Here is a 7,294-nt window from a genome sequence, read left to right as displayed (position 1 = left end):
TGTTGGATCCTGCCAAGCGCTACCACCCAGGAAAGCAAGATCAAGGTTTAATTCCCTCCCTAATTGGATGGGATTCAAAGCCATATCCCCCACAAGAATGCTGCAACCATCAGGCTACAAAATACTACCAAGTGGATGGAAGCATCCTATGAGCACACACAATTCATGCTTTTGCTAAGGAGAAACAGGAATTCAGATACTGCCTGTGCATAAGCTCCGAGCAGCTCCCTTGCAAAGGGATTTTCTGTAGACCGCTCAAAGGCAGCTGAATGCCTCAAGTCACTCATCAACGAATCACCTTTATAAGGGAACCTAACTCTTTACCATGACTACATTACAAGGAACATAGTGGCCCTAGTTTGACCCTCCAAGTTATCCTAACGAGGTCAGTGCCTAATTTTATAGTGTTGCATTATTTGATCTGTTAGGGTTTAAACGGCTTGTTTGCATCTCAATCTTACTGCACAAGGCCCTCAAGAGATTCCTGTGGAGTGCTGATAAAAATGTATTCCCCGTGGCTATATGGGAGTTTAGATTTTTTTTTCTGTAAGTACGTCCTTTGGCTTTATGAATGCTTCCACACAACAGAATTTTCTATTAATTACTCTGCATCAAAATCAAAAGGGATTCCAACAAAAAAAAGTCTCATTTCTAACCTGAATGCATGAAAAATGAGTTCTTTCATTGACTGAAAGGTTACTTACTGTGGGATCTAAGCTTGTTGTTTACTTCTGTAATAGCTATATCATTAATTACTAATTATCTTACCCTATGTCATATCTGTGGATGCTTGTTGGGTACCTTTAATATTTATGCATACGTGCAGATTCTTTCATCTTGGGAGGGGGGCTGTTTGCACTCTTACATTCATCAACATTTTCTCTCACAGAATTTCTTGCACAGATTAAGTGCAATTATTACGGGTTTAGAAACAAAATGCCTCTTCACTGCTGGCATTTTCAGAAACTGGATACGGATCAAATTCCTGGCAAATAATTCCAGGCAACACATTGGTGTTCCACCTATTTTCTGCCATTGCAGCATATGATCGCCACTGTTCACTAAGGCTGACATCTATTTTTTCATGTTGATGCGACTTTTGCTTCACATCAACACATAAGACAACCGACAGTTAGCAAGACCGGCCAGCTTTCTACAAATCTCCCCTTCTTGCTCAGATTAGCTCACTGTGCTCCTGTTATCTTGTCAATTTTCTATTGACAAATTTTGTCCTCATTCATACCAAAAAAAGTCAATGGAATTTATTACTTGTATGGAAGAGAGGAGTATTATCCTAATCTTCAGGGAGTATTTAGGAGTTACAACCCAAAAGACCATTGGAAGTTTGCATGTTTGGATTTTATAGCATGTCTTTTGGTGTCATGAACAGAGTGACAGATTCAAGCTCCACCTCCATGCTCTTAATGGTGTGACTGCAGCAGGGTAGGGACACCAAATTAGCCCAGGTGTATCTATATATGTTGGACTTCAAAAGCAAAGGAGTCACAGAAGCAGAAAATGAAGGCTATAGCTTAGGCAAGAAATCAAAGCAGTTGCCCAGAGTTTGGATATACCAGAGCTGCTTGTTCAGATGCATATAACACATCTCCCATTGTATTGATGCAGCCAAAGAGCAAGGCTGAGTGTAGCATCTTTCTGACAGGAGACCATGTCGCATGTCACCTATGTTTTGGTGGATCACTCAAAAAGCTGTTTGCAAGCACTTTAGTTCTTTCTGTCAATACAACCCTGATTAACCTGAGAAGAGTTGGGTTTTATTCCTGGTTCTGCAATGTGACTTTGGGGAAATCAGCTTTGCTTCCCTGGGTCTCTTTTCCCCTTCCTGTAAAATGGAATAATAAGAGCTATCTAAAGTACACCAAGACCTAAGAGGGGAAGGAAGTACAGAAAGAAAAGCACTGTTATGATACCTTATCTAGACTGTATCTCTTCTTCCAAACAATGTTTTGTTCTAAACAAAAGAAATTCATCAGAAGTTCAGCATTATCCTTGGCCCATCATGTTTCTATGGTTACAGAGCCTGTGTTTTTCATCTGTAGAAACTAGCAAGAATTTTCCCATTTTAAAAGACTGCTGTGCCCTTTCTCTCTGACCCTCCCTTATCAAGGACTGGTTATTCTCACTTTGCCAGCCTCATCAAGCCCTGCACTGAAAGCATCACCAAATCAAACTGCAGGACAAAGCGCTTAAATACAAAGTAAGCATTATTTGCAGTAATACCCAGAAATGTCATCACAAAAAATAGAAATGTAGGAAGGGATGTTAAACTTTATCCCTGAAGGCTTATCGAGTCTCTGTTTTTCAGCAGATTGGGCAAGCCTTTGCACGATGGAGGGAACACGATGCTCTTCCTGCCAAAAGCTGCGCGCCTTGGCCTTCCTCTCAAGCCTGTGGCATAGCTCGTGTCAGAGAGAAGCCACCAAGCTTCATCTCAGATCCAATCCATCTTGGATATTTTCTCATGCCATTTGATTTACTATATGAAGTGCAATACAATGCATATATATTTTTATACATCTTTATACATATATGTGTACACAGTTGCAGTACATAAGCAATACATGTAAACACACACACAAGCCCCTCTACTACATGAACCACAGTGAGGCAGTACAGATGCCCTTTCTCACCCCCAACTATTCCTTTCTACGATAAGAGGGCATGCTTATGGAGTAAACTCAAGTCTCTCTTAAGGCCAGCAGGAGCAGGGAGGTGATTGTGCCTCTGTACTCGGCACTGGTGAGGCCTCACCTCGAGTGCTGTGTTCAGTTCTGGGCCCCGCTGTACAAGAGGGACATTGAGGTGCTGGAGCATGTCCAGAGGAGAGCTACCAGGCTGGTGAGGGGTCTGGAGACCAGGTCATATGAGGAGAGGCTGAGGGAGCTGGGCATGTTTAGCTTGGAGAAGAGGAGGCTGAGGGGACACATCATTGCCCTCCACAGCTACCTGAAAGGAGGTTGTGGAGAGGTGGGTGTTGGCCTCTTCTCCCAGGTGAATAACGACAGGACCAGAGGAAATGGTCTGAAGTTGCGCCAGGGGAGGTTTAGATTAGATATTGGGAAGAATTACTTTACTGAAAGAGTGGTCAGGCACTGGAACAGCCTGCCCAGGGAGGTGGTTGAGTCACCATCCCTAGAGGCATTTAAGAAACGTCTAGAGGTGGCACTTCAGGGCATGCTCTAGTGGCAGAGATTGCAGGTTGTTTTGTTGGACTCGATGATCTTAAGGGTCCTTTCCAGCCATGAAGATTCTATGATTCCATAAGCATAAGCTTGCGATTCCCTTAACAACTTCTAAAAATATTACTTTTCTCTTCTCTACTTCCCTACGAAGAAAAGCAACTGTCCCTTCTCAGAACAAAAGACAAGCTCACTCCTTCTCAGGGTAACATCAGAATTTGGCTGCTTCTGAAACAGTTCCCTCTTTATTCCCCCTCCTGACCTGCGTATTCCTCATTTGCATTCCTTTCTTTCAGACATCTGAGGGATTTTATCTGTTGCTGTAACATCAGTGCAAATTGCCACATAAAAACTCAAAGTTAGATTGGTGCAGCTTCCTCACAGCATGCTTAATGGAGGGTTTGGTGATGACACAGAGAATACCCTGCACCGGTACTGTGCAAGACGTTCCCTGTGCTCTTGAAACACTGATGCTGATGCTGCACAATGTATCCATCTCTCCTCCATTTGAGGGGAAAACATGTCAGCTCCCCCTAGGCCGAGCACAACCATGAAGCCTCAGCTCGCAGGCTTTGCTGCAAGTTTGTCCATCTGGAGTCGTTCACATGTAAGCTTTGCTTCCGTGACTGCATCCCTCTAACAGAAACCGCTGCAGGTGCTTTTTCCAAGATTATTTTTTTTTCCAGAATTCTTTGGAAGCTTCCATCCGCCTTGTAAAGAACCCTTTACCAAAATATTATTTCCCTCATGTCACGTCCCACTCCCAGTAAAGAGGGAGGGTAAGTGACTTCAGATTCGTAAATTCTCAACGGTGCGGACTAAGTTAAGATAAATCTCAAGCTCCATATAGAAACATTTATTAGCCTACCAAAATGGTTAGTATAGGTCTTAACAAGTCCATGGTAATTGGTTAGGTATATAACAAATTATGGCAAGTGGTGAGGTATGCATTGTGTTACTTAACAACAGGTATAGGACAACTTATGGCAAGTGGTACTTAAGGTCGTACTTAAGGTCGTTACTTAAAAATTCTAAGAGAAAAGAGAAACTGAGGGATAGAGAAAGGAAAAGATGGAGAAAAAGACAGAGATAAAGAGATCACCAGTCCTGGTTCCAGTGTCTTTTTCAGGGAATCTTCCCAGGCATAATCTTCTTCTTTCTTGGAAAAATCTTCCCAGGCATGTTCTTGTTTCTTGGGAAGAATCTTTCCAGGCACAATCTTCTTCTATTGTTTCTTCTCTGTTCCCCCTAGGGGCACTTATTTTCCCCTTTTATGTTTGCTGAACTAGCATGGTCCACCCCCCTTGCTGAGGACAGCCTTGTCTCAGGTTTCTCCCTTCTCCCAGGTGACGTGTAGCATGATTTGAGTGGAGAGACGAGTGCCATAGTCATACATGTTTAGCATGATCTCTATAATCTTCATTAGCATATGCAGGGGTGTGCGCTTTCATATGCATTTTGTGGATAATGAAGCAAAGGTCACTCACTGGACACAATGGCCTTGAGAACTGAGAACCAGCAAGCTCACCACACGAGTGGCAGAACTGTCCTGTCTTCACAAGACAGTTCTCCCACGCTTCCAGGCGCCAGAATTGTTAGCCTTATCAGTTCTTTGAAGGCCAGGCCTGCATTATTGATTTCCTTGGGAGTGTTTGAGGCGCTCCATTGAAGGCTTGGAGGGCCTTCTGCCCCTCGTCAGGGAATTTACAGTCCGTCCCTTACACCTGATCATTCCTGGTCTTATTGCTTATTTTTTGCTGGACTACCGCTAACTTTGCAGGGAAAGACCAGAGCTTAAGGAACCTGCAAGTGTGCCTGAAAGCAGAAACCTAGGAAAAAGTATAAAGCAAATACCCTCCCAAGCTTCATTAGAGGAAATGGAGATTTCCTCTAGTTCACTAAGGGCAACTTCTCTATGTTTAATAACTCTCACTGTACTTTTCTTCCAGGATCCAACACAGGCTCACCTTCAACCTATGTCAAACTTCCACGATACCTCAGAGCAAGGAGTTTGGTCTAACTAGGCATGGAGTGAAGCACCTCTTCCTTTTCTTTGGCTTTGTACAAATCTCTACTATGCAATTTGAAAGTCTGTTTCTTTGGACTCCATCTTCAGTGCTAGTTCGTGTGAATGTACAGTGAAGCAAAGAGGAGTAATAGATCAATACCCGGTGTGCTGTTCCAAATGATTGGCACGAAGGTTCCACTGAGCAGAGGCTGGCACAACAAAGATGTCATTAATTTAACAGATAGATCAACTAAAACTCATAGAAGAATAAGGTGTCGTTCACTTTTTCTTCTAGACTAGAGAGTTTAGACATAGCATAAATATTTAACTCTGAAAGAAGGTTTACCAGGGGTGACCTTTGCCACCAAAGGGGTAGGAGGATGAGAGCAGGGCTGCCTTGGAGCTAGACATGTCACGGCCTGTGTCTCAAAAGCTGCTGGTTCAGCATGATAACTAAACCCAAATATTCTACTATTGATTTACCTTGTGCCCCCAAATCCTTACAAATAGTGTCAGGGCCAGACAGCTGCTCAGCTTAGCTCAGAAAGAAGCCAGGACAGAACCCGCTGGATAGGCACTTTTGGGGGAAGGAAAAGGACTCTTCTACAAACTTGCCAAGATGGGGAAGTATCCATTCCATGGTGCTCTAAAGCACCATCAGAATTTGAACTACCTGCTACACATTTGTGTAGGACAACCAACCACTTTCATTTTTTTTCACCAAAAACGCGTCCACAGAAAATTTATAATAATAGATAAAACTTTAGAAATTAGTATTTGTCAAAAATGTGTCAGTGCTCAGCTTCTTTGGTATAATTATAATAACTATCATTAATAATTGATGATTTTGTTCTGGATTGTTTTCCCCTCTTAAATGCATCTTGTTAAGCAGTTTGCAGATTAGAAATAAACTAAAGACGTCTATCAAATTTAGATTGTAAGAGTTGAAACATAAATATTTCTATAGAATCTGAATAACTGCAACACCAAGGCCAGAGTGTATTTAAAGAGTCATTTTTTACTCCTTTGGAGTCTTTGAGGAAGGATGTAATTTTCTGGAAAGTTCTGAGAAAGATCAATGAATCCTATTTTCAGCCCATTGATGTAAATCAGCAGAGAAAGTCTACCTTCTTTTGACTTCTTTTTACACCAGCTGTAAATTGGGAGCCACAGCTTTAGGTCTGGTTATGGTTAAGATTTATTTTTATGCCTCACCAAAAGCTTAAATGCAGTTCTAATTAAAAATATAAAATAGTTTGATGACGAAGTCGTTGCCAGTTCCTCCTTAATTATCACATCCACCAAATACTAGAGCAAGCTTGTCAGCATTTTGAATTTTCTAAGTGGAAAGAAGGAGAGGAAACAGATAAGATGTCAATTACAGTGAACTGCAATTAAGATTATTGGCAGATGAAGATCCTCAGGGAACTAGAGTCCCACATAGCAGTAAGCTTGATAATCAGATGGTCCAACCTTGCACTAAAGAAGTGAATGAGTCATGTTATACAATACAGATTAATCATTTAAAAGAAAAGTTTAAAAGAAAAATGGGAGAGTTAAGTACACACACAAAATCCTCACAGATTTCTTTTTTTTCTTTTTTTTTGTCTTCTAAGGGACAAACATATTTCTCATCTGATCACAGGTTTCTTGACTACACGTAGAGCATGGAATCCAGGAGCTTCTAGGGCACACCAGCCATGTCCCAGCTCCGTACTGGGGTGAGATCTGTGTGTGCTCCTGCCTGAATAACAACCAGCAAGGGAGCCGGAGCATGCAATCCCTGAGGAGAATAACTGCTCCCCACTTTAGCTGGCAGGGGGCGATCTGCTGGACAGCCTTGTGGGGTCGTTGATGGGACCTGCATGTCAGGACTCACCACAGCACACTCCCGGCAGAAAAGCCTAGATGCTGTTTTTATCTTCTGTCGTTAAACTATAGCAAAAGCAGCCAGATGATCTCCTATGTACATTATCATAACAAAAAAGAAACCCAAGGACTGATACTGAAGGCAACATCAGAAAGTAGGGAGGCTTCCTGGATTACTACCTTCTGTGGCAAATTAATTCAAAAATTACTGTGGCAA

This window comes from Rissa tridactyla, chromosome 1, assembly GCF_028500815.1.
Source record: "Rissa tridactyla isolate bRisTri1 chromosome 1, bRisTri1.patW.cur.20221130, whole genome shotgun sequence".
NCBI classification, from domain to species: Eukaryota; Metazoa; Chordata; class Aves; order Charadriiformes; family Laridae; genus Rissa; species Rissa tridactyla.
This window is presented reverse-complemented; position numbering follows the sequence as displayed.